This window comes from Morone saxatilis, unplaced genomic scaffold, assembly GCF_004916995.1.
Source record: "Morone saxatilis isolate NCDOM2014 unplaced genomic scaffold, NCSU_SB_2.0 Contig14, whole genome shotgun sequence".
NCBI classification, from domain to species: domain Eukaryota; kingdom Metazoa; phylum Chordata; class Actinopteri; family Moronidae; genus Morone; species Morone saxatilis.
In genome coordinates, this window is record NW_023339696.1 from 14,702,936 (window position 1) to 14,722,286 (window position 19,351).

Consider the following 19,351-nt stretch of genomic DNA (forward strand, 5'->3'; position numbering starts at 1 on the left):
ACACACATACACACATACACGCACGCACAAGCACGCACAACAAAAACGGAATAGTTTAATTGCTGAGACATTAATTGAAAAGCTGCTTTCATCATACCACAGCTGGCAGATTTAAGAGGAAAAGGCACATTTCTCTCTGTCTCCTTGATCTGTATTGAATCAACAGTTGATTGTGTGAGTTATTTTAGAGCCAGTGTGGTGCAACAAATTCAGTAGTGGGAATGTGAAAATTATGTTTTAAAGAAGATAGACCTAGCACAGCTGCAATTAACAATAATCTTAGGAAGGCCAAAAATTTCACGAATTGTCCTGAAGACCTGAGAAAAACCTGAAAACCACTATCCACTAGCCACTGTCTCATTGTAATTTATGATTCTTTTCTACAAATCCTGAACAGCAGAAGACCTGTTTTTATAAAAAAAAACACAAGGACTCTGAAGGTTGGATAAATCTGGAGGTTGTACTCAGTCATTTTGATGTTAAGTCTGGTGGTTATTTTGTATGCTGGCAATATAACTGATGGAACTGTTTTAGAGTTTTCGCAGGCTACCACACTATGAAATGCTGCTAATGTATTTATTCAAAGATAACTGCTTCGAATATCTTCAAATATTTACATTACTTTTGAGTAACAAAACAAACAACTCCTAGATTATGTCTATACAGACGTAGCTTCTGTATTATGGCAGTCGACTTGAATGTGTCCAGTCCCGTGCAAGCTAACTTGTTTGTTTATCTGTTTACAGTTGATGAATTGAGGATAAGAGAGTGAATTGTGTTTACATGGGTGCAGGCATTCCTGTTATCTCCACGGCCCATGTACTGAGCTGCAGTCCTGCTATCTCAGCCTGCAACTCCTCAGCCTATGGCAGTGGACTCATTTTCTGCAGCCGGCGTATAGTGCCTCGGTTGTTCTGCGGCACAGAGCGGAGCCGGTCGCTTACAGAGACAATAGCCTTGATTTGAATCATAAAAGGAGTCCGGCATTATGACACAGTTTCTCTCTGCAGGGGAGGGCAGCACACTAATATTCAAGCACACTGCCCTACACCACTGTCTCCCCCTCTCCATCACACTATTCCTGGTCCCGGCCTTGAATAAATTACAGGCATAGGGCCATGAATGTAGCAGACTGGTTTGGAGTGAAGTTCGTTAGTGCATGTGACGTCATCTATAGGGGTCAGTGAAAAGAGCTTGTTAGGCCTCACAGACACCTGCTTAATTTGGCACCCACCGTGTGATGAAAGTTGGGCAGTGCAAAGTTTTCAATAGCTGTGTTCAGCTTTTTGTGCACAATGGCATGATTACTTAATCCTGTATTCTTCATTAGCAGTTGTATATTTCTGCAACTGATTGAAAATCCTCTTTAAAATCTCACCCGATCATACCATCTTAGCACAGGCTTGTATCCAAGATAAAAAGTGCTCATGTGTTTCTGACTGTGTCTCCAGCTGCAAGAGAAAACCTGACAGAGACAAGGAGGAAAGTCTAATCAAGTTTTTTGTATGTTACAATTAGGTGTAATGAGTTGTGTTTTTGTGTTTTCTGGCTGTGAAATATGTCTTTCACCCCCTAGGGATGTAGTACTCCCAGCTCACTCTGGCAGGTGTTGGCAGTGTTTTGACTGGCTTCCAGTTGGAGAAGGTCCCAAGGAAAGATTTCTCAGTGTGCTCAGGGACAGACGGTTGTATTTACAGTATGTTGCTATCTAGGCAGTCTACAAATGTCTCATGTGCCTCATTCCTCCGGAAAACTGAAGACCTTGATCATTCCATTAAAAACACCTGCTGGCTTCTTCATGGCTAACAATGTGGAGGGTGTTACCAACCAACATGTTATTGCAACAATATAAGAGCACCAAACATACGTTCTAAGAGGCCAAATAAAATTTTCTTCTGACTGAATTTTGAATATGTTCCTGTTTCTATTCTTTTATTGGCGTCAAGTATTTCAGCAATGCTGCCTTCTCAAATTCTCATACCCCTGTGTGTAATCTAAAAAAAATTCAAAGAGTGCTGTTGAAAGGTCCCCACAACACTTCCAATTTTCTTCACTCTCAAGCTAAAATGCTTTGTTTGAGAGGATTAAAATCTGTGCTGCTTGACTCCAGAAAATAAAGAGCCAATGAGAAAATTCCTGTTTGTCTTCTTTCTCTCTGATCTCATTAGTGGAAGTGGCTGCTCTAGCCCTTCCCTCTGGAAATATGACCTTTCCTTGATTGTTTCAGAAATGAAAGAGAACAGTGAACATAATCTTGTGTGAACAACACCCGAGGGACAGCCTCTTGTTTCTTTGTGGGACAGTATAGTCTGTAAATTGTAATTTTAATAAATTCTTAATCATGTTACATCTTTGCCTTGTTATCTCTTCTGTCACTGACCCTCTTTCTCTCTCTCTCTCTCTCTCTTTCTCTCTCTCTCTACACACATACTCACGCAACAAAAAATAAGTCAGTGTTTTGTTTGTACTGGAGAGAAAGTGTGAGAGTGGAAGCCCTGGCGAAGAAGTTCTCGCGCAGGACTCAGGGGGAATCTCCAATCACACAAACAAAGATGTGACAGGTCAGGATTTATAACTCTGTTCTCTGTTGGAAAGAGAGCAACACTCGTCTTTGAACAGTTGTTAGCATTGCTCATCGTTAATAGATGTAAATCTGAAGAAATAGCAGGACTGAATTTAATCAGGACATTGTGGTGTACACATTTACTGAGAGACAGCCTTTCTAGCACCACCTTTCTGTTTTTGTATACCCAGCTGTACAAAGTACTCTGTAATTCCTCCCATTAAGCATTTGATACCTTGGGATAACATGCACTATTGTGACGCACATTGCTAACAGAAAGGCTTTTATCCAGAGCTGCATGTGAATGATACTGTACGTTTGCAGTGTCAAGAGTGAAAGCTGACCAAAGCCTGTTAAGTGAAGACCACCCATGGGTGAGAGGCAAAATGGTATACTCATGCTACCACTGTCCTTCTTAACCCAGTCTTGCTTTGCACTCACAAGGCAGGGGAATGTGTCTATACACTGCAGGGGTCACTTAGACCAAAATAACATAATATTTATCTAAAAATGTGACGTATGAGAGATAAAGCTCATGGAAGGGGTGGAGGTGGATATTTTAAATTTCTCAGAGCATTTTTCATACTTGACATACATCCTTGGGAAAGATACTGAATCCCAAATTGGGATGCTCCAGCACCTTGCATGATAGCTCGCTCGCCATTGGTGTGGGAGTGTGTAAATGGAAAAAAAATGGCTACATAAATGCGGTCCATATACCATTCATAAAGTGACATCTCTTTCATAACAACTGTTTAGTATCAAGTGGAGCTACCAGTAAGAGCCTATGTTTGGTGTGGTCAGCAAGTGCCCTCCTTTCATGCTCGGTGGCCTTTCAGTGCTAGCACGCTCCATGTGATAGGGGTGCTAACAGGCAGTGTTTGTGGACACAGTGGACGTGATGACTTTACCACCCAGGCCAGACTGATTTATGTGGGAAAAGCCCTAAGAGCACCCACAGAGAGTGTGGAGAGGATTAAAAGCCCCTCTGCAAAACCGGTCATGGCCAATCAGCAGCTGAGACCCCCTACAGACAGATGTCGGGGCCAATTGTAGCACAGTGTTCAGGTTGGTAGTCTGGATTGTCTTCTTTATTGCTGCTTCATAATTGTATGATCTCTTTATCATTCAGGGTCTGTGGGTAAGCACTTCAGCTTCAAGTGTTGTGGGCTTCTGAGGTTTGAAGAGATGGTAGGCACACTTCTGATGTTGTCTCTGCGTGTGACAAAGGCACAACAAGCCCCACTGAACATGTGCACACAACACATGCACAACTGTATCCCACAGTGATAAGATAACTTCTCTTTATTTCTGGAAAGTTGGGATTGTCAGTTAGAAAAGGAACACCTCTTCTTTTCCCAGGACTCTTTTTTTCGGGAAGATACACAACAAAAAAAAGACATTCCTCTAGGTTTTTATTTTTAACATTTTAAATACTAATTGAATGTAGCAAGGTAGAATTTAGAATTCAGATTTATGCATTTTGATGTTACTGTGAAAAGTGTGTATTTATATAATTATATTAATGTGACACTATTTTGAATATACCCCCTCTCTTAATAATCGTAATGTATTTTAAATATTTTATATCAATGTGATTTTCTTGTTTTGTTTGCTTTATATACAGGACATCTTGCTTGTCTACATGGTGCTTCCTTAGTCCCTGATTCATTCATTTGTCATCATGCAAACTAAAAAAAACTGGTTTCTTTCAGAGTTGTGTGTGTACTCATACTTTCTGTATCCTCTTTCACCGTTCACCGCTCCATTCTTTTCTTCTTTTCCTTCCACCCACTCTCTGTGATACACACACACACACACACACACACACACTAACTTAGAGACTGGGGCTTTTTGCCTAAAGTAAACACATGTGAATGATGGATCTTTCTTTGGATTGTGGGAAAAAGTGTTTGACTTTCACACAAGCGCTCTAAACGGCTATTAAATCCTGTATGTGTACACAAGTCTTGCTCCTGCAGTACAGGGACAGAGAGAAGGAAGGAAATAGATTTTCTACCTATGGAAATCTTTTGTTTTCTGACATTTTCTGTCCCAGAAGACAATAGGACACACAGATATCTTATGGACTAATTTACAGGAATAATATCCTTCTCTCCAAGATCAGGATCCTCTGTCACTACTCAAGATTAGAGATTTTTTGTTCCCTATGAGATAAATCTACAGACGGGTGGACTCAGTGGAAGGTCTGGAGGCATTTGCATCCACAGAGAAATGAGAATGGAGGGCATAGAGTGCAATGGACATCTCTGTGCAGGAATGTATTGCAGACGGAGCTGGAGACTGGCCAGCTGGAGGAATTCAGAAGGCTATGACTCTGTTTCCGTGTGAAATAGCTACTTAAGACCACTGTGAACAGCTGCCGGACAGTGCCCCCTCAACCCCCACCCTTCCACCTCCTCTCTCCCTCCGTGGGGCTGTAAATCTTGAAGGAGAACGGAGGTGCTGGTGACTTGCTGAAAGGGATCCAGGGAGGATCCTGGGGTTTAGTGCAAAAGGTCAGGTCTGTGGTTGCAGGCCCCGGTGCTGAGACTTTGGGCTGATACCCACTGATGACCCGACACACACGCTTGAGGCTGGGATGCTGTCCACCCTGGATCTTTACTCTGTTGTCAGGATTAACTGAACTGGTGTAAGGAACAAGAGGGCTTATCTTAACGAAAGGCAGAAGGTCATTTAAGCCATTTTACAAAACCATGTTCAAATCCATGTAATCTGACAAATAAAGCAGAAAATAACTTCAGTTTGTCCACCGAATTATTGAAGTGACAGCCTTGAAAAGTGTTTAGAGTGGCATATGCTCCACTAAAAATGTCAAATAAAAGACATATTGAGAAAAATGACTGAATTATAACTGCGACTGATCCCACATTTGCCTCTGAAAACCAGAGTAGAAAGACGTGGAGGGGTCCCGAGCTCTCTGTTCATCCTCTGTCCCTCATGAGTCAATTGTTGGGGAAGCATGGTGTCAACCCTGTGCCATCAATCACCCCTTTTCAGAGGAGGGCAGACAAGGCGGGGACCCGCCTCCCAGGACAGGGGGGTGGAAGTTCTCATGCCCTCCCCGCCTCCTGAAGCCCCGCGCTGCTACAGACAGAACTCCGACAGCTGGTCTGGCCATTAGGGGTAGGCCGAGACCTGAGGGCCCCCGCACAGCAGCAACAGCTGCTAGCCCACTGCCCCCAACTGCCCCACCAACACAGCTCTATAAAATCCATATTAGAACAGCAATTTATTGTCATTCCTTTACATTCCTTCACAAAGATGGCCACATTACACATCATAATCAATTCCTTTCACTACAGCACAGTATGCTCTGGTAAATATGTGTAAAAATTCATGTATGTATTTTTCTGCGGCACATGGTTTTGTAAATGTTATTCATTTAGGGAAACATCATTCAGTTTTGCATGGGCACTTGACTAGCAATTATGTAATTTTGCTCTCAGTGGGTGGCTGAGTTTTACTTGTTTTGATGCTATATTTCCGTACTGTTCCCAGAGCTGAAGATGAGGGTGTAATCTGATAGGACGAAATTAAGGCTTAATGACATGCTGATTTATACAAATTACAATACTCTTTAATAGTACAACATTTTCTCAGAGGCATTTAAAAATATAGAAATCCTTGCTATATCCAAAAGGAGAAACTGAATAGAGGGAATCTTGACAGGGATTGTTAGAACATTGCTTGTATGTTAATTACATATTTGTTGTTTGTTTATTCATTGTTTATTATTGTTACTATTACAGTAATTAATGTGTTTAATCCTTCCATTATCTATCCATCTGGAACCTATTCTAGCTGACACTGAGTGAGAGGCAGTGATATTACTGAAACCTTGTGTATTCACATTGCTTGTATTTCTGCAACTGACTTGCTTTATATCCATTAGAGATAATGCCCCACTAAAACCAAACCAAACTTTAAATTTATGTCACATACTTGTTTAAATTGTTAATTTTTTGATGTGATTTGTCTTGCAAGCTCTTTCAGCAAAGTTTAGTAATTTTGGTCCAACAATGAAACCAACGCAAGGTATTATTTACCGGGCTGTGACTCTATTTACAATACAAATATGTCTGTGTCTATGTGATTTCAGAATGAGCTTTCATTTGAAGATTGCTGTTTGCAAATGCATGCTGATTGAGATAAATGCATGAGTATACTCAGTCTTCTGAGTGAATGTGTGTGTTCCACTGAGTGAGAGAAAGAGAAGAGACTAGAGCGTTAGAGGAGATTACGCCACACTACCTCAGGGTCCTTGTTACTCATGCACTACTGGTGGCTGAGTGGTTCCCACACTTACACACTGAGGTGAGAGAGGCTGCACCCGCAGCCCCACCTGTGCCTCTACGTGTCCCAGCAGAGCCCTCCTGAGCCAGGATCTTCCTTAAGAAAAGAACAGGGAGAAAACACTAAAGCTAGTGCGCAATCAAAACAGCTAGTGAGTAACAATGCCAGTAGACCACTAAGGTATAATTACTACTAAAGCGACCAAGAATGGGATAATTAGCTTGTACCATGCTTACCCCCAAACCCACCAACTGTTCCATCTAAACATGCATTTGAACATAGTTTAAAACAAGTGTTTTTTGCCACAAACACATAAATCTCTTTGTATGCTACATCAGAGATACCATAGACAGCAGTTTAATTTTGAGGTCTTACTGTGGATATATTTGTTGTTGGTGTGTTTTGCCAGGTTGTTTTGCCCCATCTGGTTTTTGATGTATGCATCTATTATATTATGGCTTTGTAGATGGACAGCGGTTGTCTGGTATGAATCTTGCCAACACTACCCAATGTGAGAATGACTCCTTGCCAAAATCAACAAGTCTGCTTGCTCCGTCAGCCAAGCAGCGTCTGATCACTAAATCCATCATAGAAGCCCCCAGCCCTTTTGTTCGAACCCACTGAATCGGTGTGAGATTACATGTGTGGTTATTACCCCCACCATCATCCTCTTCATCACACTGGATGGGTTGTGGAAGGCAGCAGCAGAACTAGAATCGGTCAAAGATGTTATCATACGCAGACACGCCACACCAGCTGTTGTGCTTCATTAAAAAGTGGCTAATGATTCTCTGTGGTCAGCTTAGGGACTGAATGCAAGGATCAAATAAAAAAAAAGGAATTTGAGAAATTGAAGGTTTATTAGACACAGATTAAAAGGTGTATGCCACATTTCTAGGCTATGGTTAGCCATAGGCACACTTGAGTGATAAGGAAAGCAGTAATGGAATAAGACAAGGTGGGACTAAAGTCAAGTGTTTGGGGTCGATATGGCTTAAGTGCTGTGTGCCTGAGGGCTGACTATGCTGCTTTTATAAGAAAGCTCTTAAAGGTTTGTTGACTACTGTTTGTAATTTATTCCAAACACACCATCCGGGTGCAGTCAGGCAGAAACCACTCTGATAGATTATCTATTGTGACAGGGATTTGTTAGCCTCTCTCGTTGAGAAAGACCACTGAATTAATGTTTATCTGCATAATTCTCATATCATTGCATTGTTTTTATATGTTGAGGTAAAAGTCCTGCTTACTTTTATCATAATAGTGTTGTCATTTTGCTCTTATTGTATTGGTCACATAGGTCAAGTTACGTGTTGAAGCAAGTGGTGCAGAGTGGGTCGAAGGGGTGGCTGCAAGCAACAAACATTCCACACCGCACCACCCAGGGGCAAAGAAGAGAGGAGGGCTTGTAATTCCACTTTTATTAAAACATATTGAAGAAAAACAACATGCTGGTCCATGGCAGGAGGAGGAGAAAATCAGTGTGACAGCTGGATCAAACCTCCCTCCCACTATCTTGAAGCTTGTGCCTCTAAGCTTCCATGGACGTTTCTTCTTTTCTTCCATCCTTCCCATCTTCTCTCTCCACCTCCATCTACTGTTGCTCAAACAGCTGTTCAGCCAGCCAACTCCTTTAATGTCTCTTCCTTCATTTGTTCTATCCCACCCATCCTCTCACCCCCACTCTATCAAACTCTGGTTCCTCAATTTCCTCTCTCATGGCCTTACTATCTGTGTTCATCCACCTCATGTGAGCCCCTCACAACTGCAAGACCCACAGATTTTGCTGCCTGGAAGCTCTGTGAGGCTCCTCCCTCACTGCCTGTCTTGTCCTGTGTTTTGCTTGGTGTCCTGTGGCTTTAGGTAAAGGTTGTGTTCCTGGGTGGATCCCAGGCTGTGTAGTGCTAATCTCTGCTGAATGGCCACTACACCATTATTGAGGCTGACTTTTTTGTCTGGTCAATTTTACAACCATGCCTCTGGCTGAACTGACCCCAGTGACCTGGTCACTGTCTCCCCAGCAACTAATGAAGGAGGTGTGATAATGCATGAGAGAGGAGGTTTCACCTCAGGATGGCCTGGCTATTGGCCCCAGGCAGACACCATCAGCCTGTCACAAATAGCTGACATGTTCAATTCCTCTGTGCCTGCTGTTAAATTATATTAATCTTACGATATTAATTGCCTGCATATGTGCTCCCCTGATGCTTCTAAGCCAACTGGCATTTCCAAAGGAATGTTGAAAATATAAGGTCAGGAATGCATTATGCATAGATACAAAGTACTGGATTATGCAGCATCCTGACAAAACTTTGACTTAGCTGCAGCCATCTTCCCAGGACTCTGCGGAAGAGAAAGGCAATCCAGACAATCCAGACATTCCTGGGTCCTGTTGTGCTCTCTCCTACTCTCTAATTTAAGAGCAGCTGTCAGGCCCTGCAAACCCTCAATCATCAAAGCTGAATGTAAGGAGGTGGGGGTAGGGTGTGTGAGGAGCACTGATGCCCCCTATCACACTTTCCAAGCTTGTGGCTCTGACTCACAACAGAACACCTGCGGCAGGTAGGTTGGAGGCTAGATTACAGGATTGGGGATAGTCACTGCATGCTCCAGCAGTAAAAACAGAAGTCAGTAAGTTAAGTGATGGTCCTTGTAAGAGAAATGCACTTAGCAACCACTAAGACCTGGTCCACACTAATTTGTATAATTTGAAAGTACATGTTAGAATTTATCATAGAAATCCCCCAATTTTGACAGAAGAATATCTAAAATACTGACCTCTTGTCTAATAGTTCAGGATCTTGTGCTGGCGTGATCAGTTCTTCACACTTGCTCTGGAAAGAATGCATTGGAAACAGTGGGAAGATGATTGGTGGAAATAGCGAGAGATCCAATCAGTTTGTGTTTATTTTGGCATTTGTATTTGGAACCTCTTACTTGCAAACTCTGTTTTCAAATATATTGGCATTATTATGGGCATGGCCAAACTCCACCAGAAATAGGTTCAGATAGTGTTGGAAATGTCAGAAGTTGGTGCAGTTCTCATGTATTCTTGGACCTTCTTTGTGGTTCTCACACTGGAAAGCAAAGGCTCCTGCTGAGTTGTTTGGACTGAGTCAGGCACCTGCTGCTTTGAGGAGAAAAACAGAATCACCTGTTGCTTGATTCATTCACAATTCTTGAGTCAGAGCAAAGAGCAATGATTGCATTTTGTGTCATGAGATCCCATATCTTAGAGACTTCTCACAGTGCCATAGTTTCCTCCCAGCATAGCCAAACTTGCAACAGAAATGTTATACATATGTGAGGAAACTGGATTGAAGATTTGAGCATTTAATAACTAAAACTCTATTATTTGATATAAAACTTATCATGTGAGATCATGATGTGGAGCAGCTCTGTGTATTTAGGTGTGCTTCTGGGTTGAAGTTCTCACACTCTGGGGAACATGTTGAGACACGAAGTCCCCGGGGGATCCTAGATGTGGTCCGCACTCTGCTCTGTACTAACCCCTAATTACACTATTGGCTCCGCAATGGGACATAATTACTAGGAATCATTCTGTGATTCAAGCTAGTGGATGCCAATTGATTTATTTTCCCTCTCCTGTCTCCAATGCATTTTCATGCACTCAGACATGCTACTACAATAACATGTTAAGTAGACAGTGAATAGCCCAGATAGGGTCACCCACCCAACACAAGATTACCTGTCTTGTCAGAGGTGACTAATGTAGCAATTTAGATAGATGTTAGCCCAAACTCACAAATTGTCTTTTATACGTGTTGCATTTGCGATTGGCAGATCAGTAACACTGGATAGTCTCTGGACTTTTGTAACTTAAAATCTTTCTTTTTAGAATATTTGTGAATATGGACACAGGCTTCTTTCTGCTTAGCAGTGGGCTTTGGAGGTGGATTTCCCACACATATGAGAAAGGCCATCTTGGGGGTCTCCTTGACCTGCACTCCCATGGAAGTGCTGTTTCGACAGCTTGTTCTAATTCCCTTGTCTCTCCAAGCTCCTGTAGGACAAACAGGGAGGAGGAAGCACTGAAGCCCCACATTGCTACAATAAGAGCAGCCTTAGGGGCACAAGGAGGAAGAGGGTCAATGCAATCACAGTGGGGCTTGAGGCACAGGAGTGAGGGGGTCGCAAATAAGGGAAGTAGGTAGCCCACACCCTGATATACTAGAGAATTTCTCTCCTTCACATGGGGTCCGCTCTTTTTGTGGTTTTACACAAACTGGCCTCCAGTCCCAGACTGTTTGAAGTTCTTCTGAAATCTGAGTCCTCGGTTTAGATCTCTTTCCTCAGAGCGTGCTGGTCCTACCCTCAACTTTAATGTTTCCATGTGTAATATTTCCAGTGACAGTGTGTAGGAGTGATCTGGAGAAAGCAATGGGAGTTCATTTTCAAACACAGCAGACAATAAAGAAAATTGTTTCGAAAAAACTGAACTGAATTTCTGGATCTGTTGTAATTCTCTTACAAAACAAATCACATTTCACACACCGCAATTAGGCACCACCACCCTTGTGGTTGCTGAAATCAAGGCTAAATGAATGAATGCGAGGCACTGTTTAAATAATGATCAGATCTGACACTCAGGAAGGCAACATCAAAGAAGAACAAAATGTAGCAAGTCCTTAGGAAACCTTTCGTTGACTTGAAGTCAGAAAGTCCCTGCTGTGACAGCAACGAAGGGGCCCAAGTGACTAATGCCTGGATTTCCTTTTTAGCACAGCCCTTGCAAAATACATTTTCCATAATGTCATATGTTGGACAAAGAAGCATTGAGCGGATCGCTGACTTTAGTGAGTGATATTGAACGACTGTGCAGGATGACTAATGACTAATTATAAATAATGTTTTCCATTTGGTAAAAAATACTGAAAAGTACAACTTGAAGTTAAAAGTGGTTGTAATATTGCAGTTAGTGCAGTTTTCAGATTTATATTCATGTGATATTTGGAAGGGCAGGACCTAGACTGAGTTGAGTGAAACGTTTGAACAGGTGGGGGTTTCATTCTTTCACACTCTGGATTTTGAGTTATTTGGATGTTTGGTCTTCTCTACACACGTGTTGTTCACACAAGATCTATGCCTCGGCTTTAACAAGGCTAAAACCTGTTTCATCTCTCTGTCCTGATGGGGGCTGTGGCCTGGGTGCTGCCGTGTTCAAAGCAGCAAGAACTCCTAAAGTGACAGGCACTCAGGGCATACAATCCTCCTGATGACAGAAACACATGCTTTGTGTGGGCCAGTGGTTGGCTTTACGGCCATAAGTGACTCAGCCTGGCACCCTGCACATTCTAATGTTCCATCATTCAGTCACGTCCAGCTCTCTACATCCTCCCTTGACTCTTCTTAAACCCTGATGAGACTTTCTCTTTCTTTTCCTTTCCTCACTAGGCGTATCACAGCTAGGCCACTGTGCAGGTTTCGGTAGCTTTAATGTTTGAATGAATAAGCTCTCAGTGTTTCCCATCTGAGCTCTGTGGCTCCACATGCAGATGGCAGGCTGTGGGTATTTGTTTATGCTGCAGAGTGAGGGGACCCTGTGTGGGAAAAGCTGCTCTCCACCGTTGGGATCGATGAGGGAAAGATAAGAATGCTCAGTGGCCTTGGCTGAACATGCATGAAAACCTTTTTCCTGTGTGAGAACCTCCTCCTCAGTTTTGTAATTTCTCCATAATATGAGCAGCAGTAAGGTCACCCTGAGAACTGTTCACTGTGCTGCAAAAAATAGGAAAGCATTTGAGGGCTAAGGAATAGATCAGCTAAAATGGCACCCTCATATCAGTTAAAGCACTAGTGAAGTTGCGTGTAAGTGTAGCATACAGTAGCTGTTGCTATATTTTAATCTTCTCCAAAACAGCAGATGTGGCCAGCAGATGTCCAAAATGCCATAAAACTACTACAAACAGCTCCTGCACTGTAATCATCGTCTTCTGAAACCAAATTGTTTTCTTGTTCCAAAATTGCAAAACAAGCCCAATATCCATCATTTGGAAATTCCCACTTTAACACATTGTGTTACAAGAGTCTGACATATTCTCCTTCATTGCTCCTTCATTCAATGACTATTTTAGAGAGTGATTGAGGGGCAGTTATACTGTAATATATGAATTCATTGGATAATAGTAATAATAATGTAGGGACAATCTAGGAGAAAGTAAATATTGGGTACTTCACAGTACTTAATTCAATCACTTGGCTTCAGAAGAGCAGAATCATTTTTCCCTCTTTGAAATTCTGTAAACATGTTTGGGCCATTTTGTTTTTTGAAGAAGGATGAAACAAAGCAACTGCTATTCAGTACATTGCAAAACAAGAGAAACTGTGAATGTACCAAGTCAGGAATTCTTCGTGAATACATTTCAAAAATATTTTAAGACTGAAAATTCACATTTTTTGCAATGTGCCATTTTCTCCTTCTTTCTTCCCTATTTAAAAAAACTGTGTGACAGATTTGTACACACCACAAGAATCCTGGAATTTTAGAGTGTCCCTGTGTTTTTGAATCTTTCCCATCAGCACTGGTGCTTACTGTGGGAATCAAGGGCAGCGATAGGAGGATGTGGGAGAATAAAAACTCTCTCTCAGTTAAACACATCACATTTATAGGAAAGAGGCTCCAATAGGGAAGGAACTTTAACCTCTTTTGCTTTTACTCCTCTTCTTTCCTAAAGTCATAATTTTAATCTAAAATCTTCTGTACTGTACGTGTGTCAGCCTTGACAGCTAATGAGTCTCTGGGAACCCAACGGTAGATGTAGGATAAGACAGTAACCTGTCCATACTTGATCTTCCATCCCCATCTTCCACTTAAGCTTATCGAACTGATCACTATCTCTCACTTATCACACTCACTCTCTTAAAAACATCAGCACACTCCCTTGCATACTACTCACTGCCTGCTGCTGTCACATTGATATAAGATTTACCACTAGAAGACTTAACTGAATAACTCTCAGATATCATCCCTGCAACCAGAGTGAAGTCTGTTGAATAATACCTCTGGGAACTGGTGTTCAAACTGCTTTCCCCCTCTATCTGTATCACGTAATGAAGGCCTTCTCTCTTTGCCCGATAGCAAATATATATCACCTTTAACAGGCACACATTCCAGTGCTAGCGCCATGGAAAAACACAGAGCAGGAGCAAGGACATTGTTCTCAGAGTGAGTATAGGGACAGAAAGAAAGAAAGGCAGGGGGTTGGAGAGGAAAGTTAAGTAAGAGAGAGTTTGAGAAAAATGAGACTCCATGGTCTAAAACTTGAAAAAAGAAATTCTGTCTTACTGTTAAATCAACACAGAAAACTGAGTGACTTGAAGAAGTCATAAAGACAGCATATGCACAGTGAGTGTGTCAGCCTCTTTTCTGGGCCTCCTTTGTGGTGGTTGAAACAGCCCTGTGTGTGGTCTGAGTGGTTCCCGTCTTCGAGGAGTGAGCAGATCTCGCAAACACTTCAGACTGCAGTCTCACACACAGCCTCTGATGAGCACAGAGCAAAGAAGGAGAGGCCCAATAAACAAGGCCTGTTTGATCCAGCCGCAACTCAGAAGCTTGCCAAGTTCCCTTTGTCTTAGAGAGGACACCACAGTCGTCACACAGACAGCCGTCTACCCACTGCTCTAAGCTGCTGTGAGGGGCATCATTCATATGCTGCGGTGCCAGTAGAGAGAGAGAGAGAGAGAGAGAGAGAGAGGAAGAGACAAAGATGTGGCTTGAAAACTGCGAGAAATGAAGAAGCTAAAACAATCTGCAAGTGCATTGCTTTACTGTACTACCAAATGTTAATGTCTGTGTTTCATCACCCAGTGTTCTCTAAGCAGCTGCACAAGGCTGTTGTGCTACATGCAGGTGATTAAGTGGTGATACTTTTTCAGAGCTGTTTCACATGGTCTTCATCATGCTGAGATTGACTCAGCCCATTGCTGCAGAGGAGACACTGGAGAACTGAGTTTGCAAATCCTTGCAAAATATGCAAATGGTGAAAGCCAAATCCAGTAAATTGGATACTGTAGATAAGTGGAAACAGAATATTTGTGGCATTGTTCTTTCAGACAGCAATGTCCTCTAAATGCTGAACTTTTAAAAAACCCAGAAGGATCCTATTGTTTTATCTGCAGTGGGATGTAAACTTCAAAGGAAAGAGACACATTTTAACAATACTGGTTAATATCATGATAGCTCCCCTGATATTTTTTTGTCAAAAACAAAAAAAGAAATTATAAAAAATAAGACTTGTGTTTAGTTTTCCTTTCTGTTTTTCCTATTATTAACAGACCAGGGTGAAATTAGTGTCTAATTTACATTTTTGTGGCTCTAGGTTTTTGTACATCGTAAGCATCAGCTATGAATTCGTTCAACCAGGCCAAGGAATTCACCTTACCTGACCCTAATGCATGCGCACAATAACTCTTCAGTTTCACAGAGTAGGCTAGCCAAACTGTCATATTGTATAATGAAAATGAAGATTTTGGGCTGGAAAATGCTTGTGTTCTATGCCTCTTGGCCCAGTGATGGTTGGAGAGGCAGAGCTGTGCTTATCTTAATGAAATATCATTGTGTAGAGTCAGTCTTTTATGTCGGGTTTTGTGTGTGCTAGATCCCTGTGTTCATCTTTAGATAGGATGAAACTCTAAACTGAGGCCATCAGGTGCAACCAGCATGACTATTTCCCACAGTTGTGGCCCAGGCGGCAAGAGCCAGATATCTGACACTAATCACCCATTAAAAGTATAATGCTGTTTTGCACCAGGCAAGAGAGAGCGACAGTGACAGCTGCTGCTACTACGTCCAACTGAGGGATTCTAGGAACACAGACAAAACTTCTCTAGAAAACTGGGGAATTGTACTTTTTTCTTTTTCTCTTTCCAAAGCTACAGTGCAGTAAATGAGACTGTGAACAAGCGTAAGTGAAGAGAAAAAAAGAGGTGGGCATGAGATGATAGGGATTTCTGAATGAAATATATCACACTGAGGAAGAGTAGACTGTCACTCATTCAAAAGATGAGATGGGAAAAGGGAGTAGGATGATCTTCAGATCAAAGCTTATCCCTCTGTCTCCTGTTCTGCATCTTCCACTCAATGTATCATTCTTTCTTTCACTTCTGTCTCTCAGTGCAATCTTATTGCCTTTAGTGGCCTTCTGGAGACCTGATGTTGTGTTGGCCAGTGCTTTGGTCACAGATCGGCGTTGGGTTTAACAGCATGTCAAAGAAAGTGCCATTCCACGGGCGTCTGCAAGAGGGGATCTATGTTAAGCCAAAGAGAGCGGTTTCAGGGCAGTTTTAATGCAGCACCTGTCAGGGCTCAGCTCAGGCCCAGGGTTCTGCAGGACCCTGCCTGTGCAGCTGTGGGTCCAATCTGAACCTCGGCCAGAGACAGAGGCCAGGACCCACTCTATCCCCTCCCTCTGGCTTCTGATCTGTCACCACGCATAACAATGAAGCTCTTCTGTGGGTGCTCTGACCTCAGCAGGCCTGTAATCTAATGATATGGAATATGTCTGTGGTGATCTAGTGGGTCCAGGAATGCAACTTGCACAAGGATGCTTGGCTTCAAAACAGTCTTATGGAGTAGTTGCAGTTCGACACTCTGCAATTGTGTGACGGGCAAAACACGTGTCAAAACATTCACAAATTGTAAGCTGTATCTGATTCTCTTCTTCGTTATTTTTTTGTCATAATAATAATAATAATAAATTTTATTTATAGATCGCTTTTTTAGAAACTCAAAGACACTTCACATAAGTTAATAAAAAAATAACCATTCTTATTCCCTTTATCTCGTTATATGCTAACAAACATGCATGAATAAGGAGAAGACAGACGATCAACAAAGCAGAGGAAAAGGAGCAAGAAGAATTTGAAAAAGAAAAAACAAATAATAAATCTGACATGGTCTCTGGGGACTAAATGTTTCAGACAATCAGTCTAAATTACTATAGTAAACATCTAGGGGTTAAACATCCACTAAAAACATACAAGTAGTTTTTTTTTCTGCTCACTTGAATGGAAAAAATGCATGGCCCCCAGCACCTCTTTCTCAGAATGCTGGTCTCTTGAGATAGGGAATATTAAAGAGGCTAATGTGACTAGAGGGTTCTGGGCTGTCCTTGCAGGGCCGCCTGCTTGTGAATGTCCATTTATAACCAGATTGGTTCAAATAAGCAGAGGAAGCAAGAGCTGCACTTTCCCACAGTACTGCAGGAGGCCAACGCGACTTCCCCTTTATAGTTCATGACTGCATGGAAACTGCACTCCCACTAAGAGCGCACAGAATGGGCGGACTGGTGGACCGTGGCAGCCCAGATAACACAACTTGACCAACACTGAATCTGATTAGCCAAGTTGAAACCAACCATGCACGCTGATAGTGGCAGCGCTGGTCATGGAAAGACTCATCAGCCTGAAAATTAGATTCCCACCGCACAAGTGATAAATGCATCATTAGGCTATTTACTCTGTGGCAACACAATCCAATCTGGGGCCAAAGTGAAAAGCAGCATAGTTCCCTTTTATTAGATTTTCTGATATAGCTATTTATCATAGGCCTTCTCCGTGACATGCGTGGGATTTTAAAGGTCCTGTGTGTAACATTTAGGAGGACCTACTGACAGAAATTAAATATAATATGAAAATCAGTTTTTCCTTTGGGGTAATAATTTAACATCATTCAAACTAAATATCATTAGAGTGCAAGCTTTGTGGACTTTTTTTATTTGTATCATTGAAAGTTTACCTAGTCCAGTCTCTTTTTTCTGATGTCTGGTGAAGCAATGACAATTTCACCCAACTGCACTTTGAAATCATGACCACTACTCCAGGTAACCAAATCTACTCGCCACCTGCTACCACCCAGTTGTGCCCAGGTTTTCTCTTTACAACAAAGCCTGTGTGACCGCCACATCAGTCCAACTCACGTTCCCTTCTCAACATGACTCTTCTGAGGCTCGTCATCTGCACGCCTGTGTCTTTGCCCCTTTGTTCTTTTTTTTGTTCTGCAGCAGGTCTGTTTTGTGGGTATCTTATTTCTTACGCTGCAGCTTGCGGCCTATGACTGGACTGTGGCGTTTTCGTTCTGGTTTTTAAAACTTCTGTAGCCTACACTCTGGAGGTTGTGACCCCTGTATGTGTGTGAGTGACAGGAAGGAACGGAGTCTTTTAAGAGGATTTACTGTGAATTAGCGCGCTGATTTGATGCTCTTTTTCATCGTGCTGTGTTCCAGCGAAAGCAGACTGCTCTGGCCTCTGTACAGATGGGCGGATTGTATTTCAGCCACTTTTTAAAAAGCCATGCGCACAACGGATATATTTTGGCAGTGTCATTGGTCAACTGTCACATCCGTCAACTATATTCTTTTGTAGTTGAATTTTAAAAATCTAAACTCTGCATCATTTTTCACACTAATCCCCTCTGTTTACAAACTCAAGGTATTCTGACTTCACAGACGGGAATCACTCACAAGTATGCTGAGGGAAAGGCGCCTGGCCACATTTGATATCCTCAAAGTACAATAGCCAGTGAAAAACAGCACCAGAGTAATCGTTCTTGTGTTTTCACATTTTCCTCAAGTTCAAATTGAGAGAAGGGCACAATGGTTGCCGGTGAAGTGAGCCAGCTCTCTCTAATCAGTTTGGAGGGCAGCTGTGTAGCAAAGACTCGACAGTTACCATCCAGCTGGCTCAGACTCTGGGAACCAGCGCGAAAGGCTAAGATGCACTTTACACCATTACAAGCCTATGCATGGTTGCTGTCTCTCTGTCTTCTCTCCCTCTCATTCTCTTTCACACACACAAAAACACAACAAGATCACACCAAATTGCACTAGGTTTTTGACTTTTACCCCCTGGTTAAACTATAATCTGTGGTTCTATTCCAGGCCCTCTTCCAAAATTTACAGCGTCATGTGGTTCAGGATTCCCACATTACAGAGAACTGCATGTGGTGTGGGCTGCATGTTCCGTTTCCTGCAGATTAACTTTGTATGCCTCCCTCTTTACTGTGACAGACTGAATCAATCTAATGTAAATAAGCAGTCCTAACTTTCAACAAACCTATGGCCCTCGAAAACCAAAAGCCCCCCTTAGTTGAAAGTGAGAGAATTCCACCAGGAAATGTAAACTTCCCGCTCTCCCAGATCTCCAGCCTGCCTTCCCACAGACGCCCAAGGCTCAATGACTATGACTTCCCACATTTAAGAGTGACTAAAAAAAGCATCTTCAAATTGCAACCATAAGTTGTCTCTCTTTTCCTCCTCCCACACACACTCTCTTACAATCCTAATGGGGGTCCTAAACACTGGGAAAATTCAATTCTCCAGTGAAAAAGTTGGTTGTATTTCCCATTTCACCTGTCATTCTCCCCATCTACAACACAGTAACACTCTGAGAAAAGCCAGCAGTGTTGTTCTGTGGGATGCATACTGAGTTGGGGCTTCCAGTGAGAAAACAAGT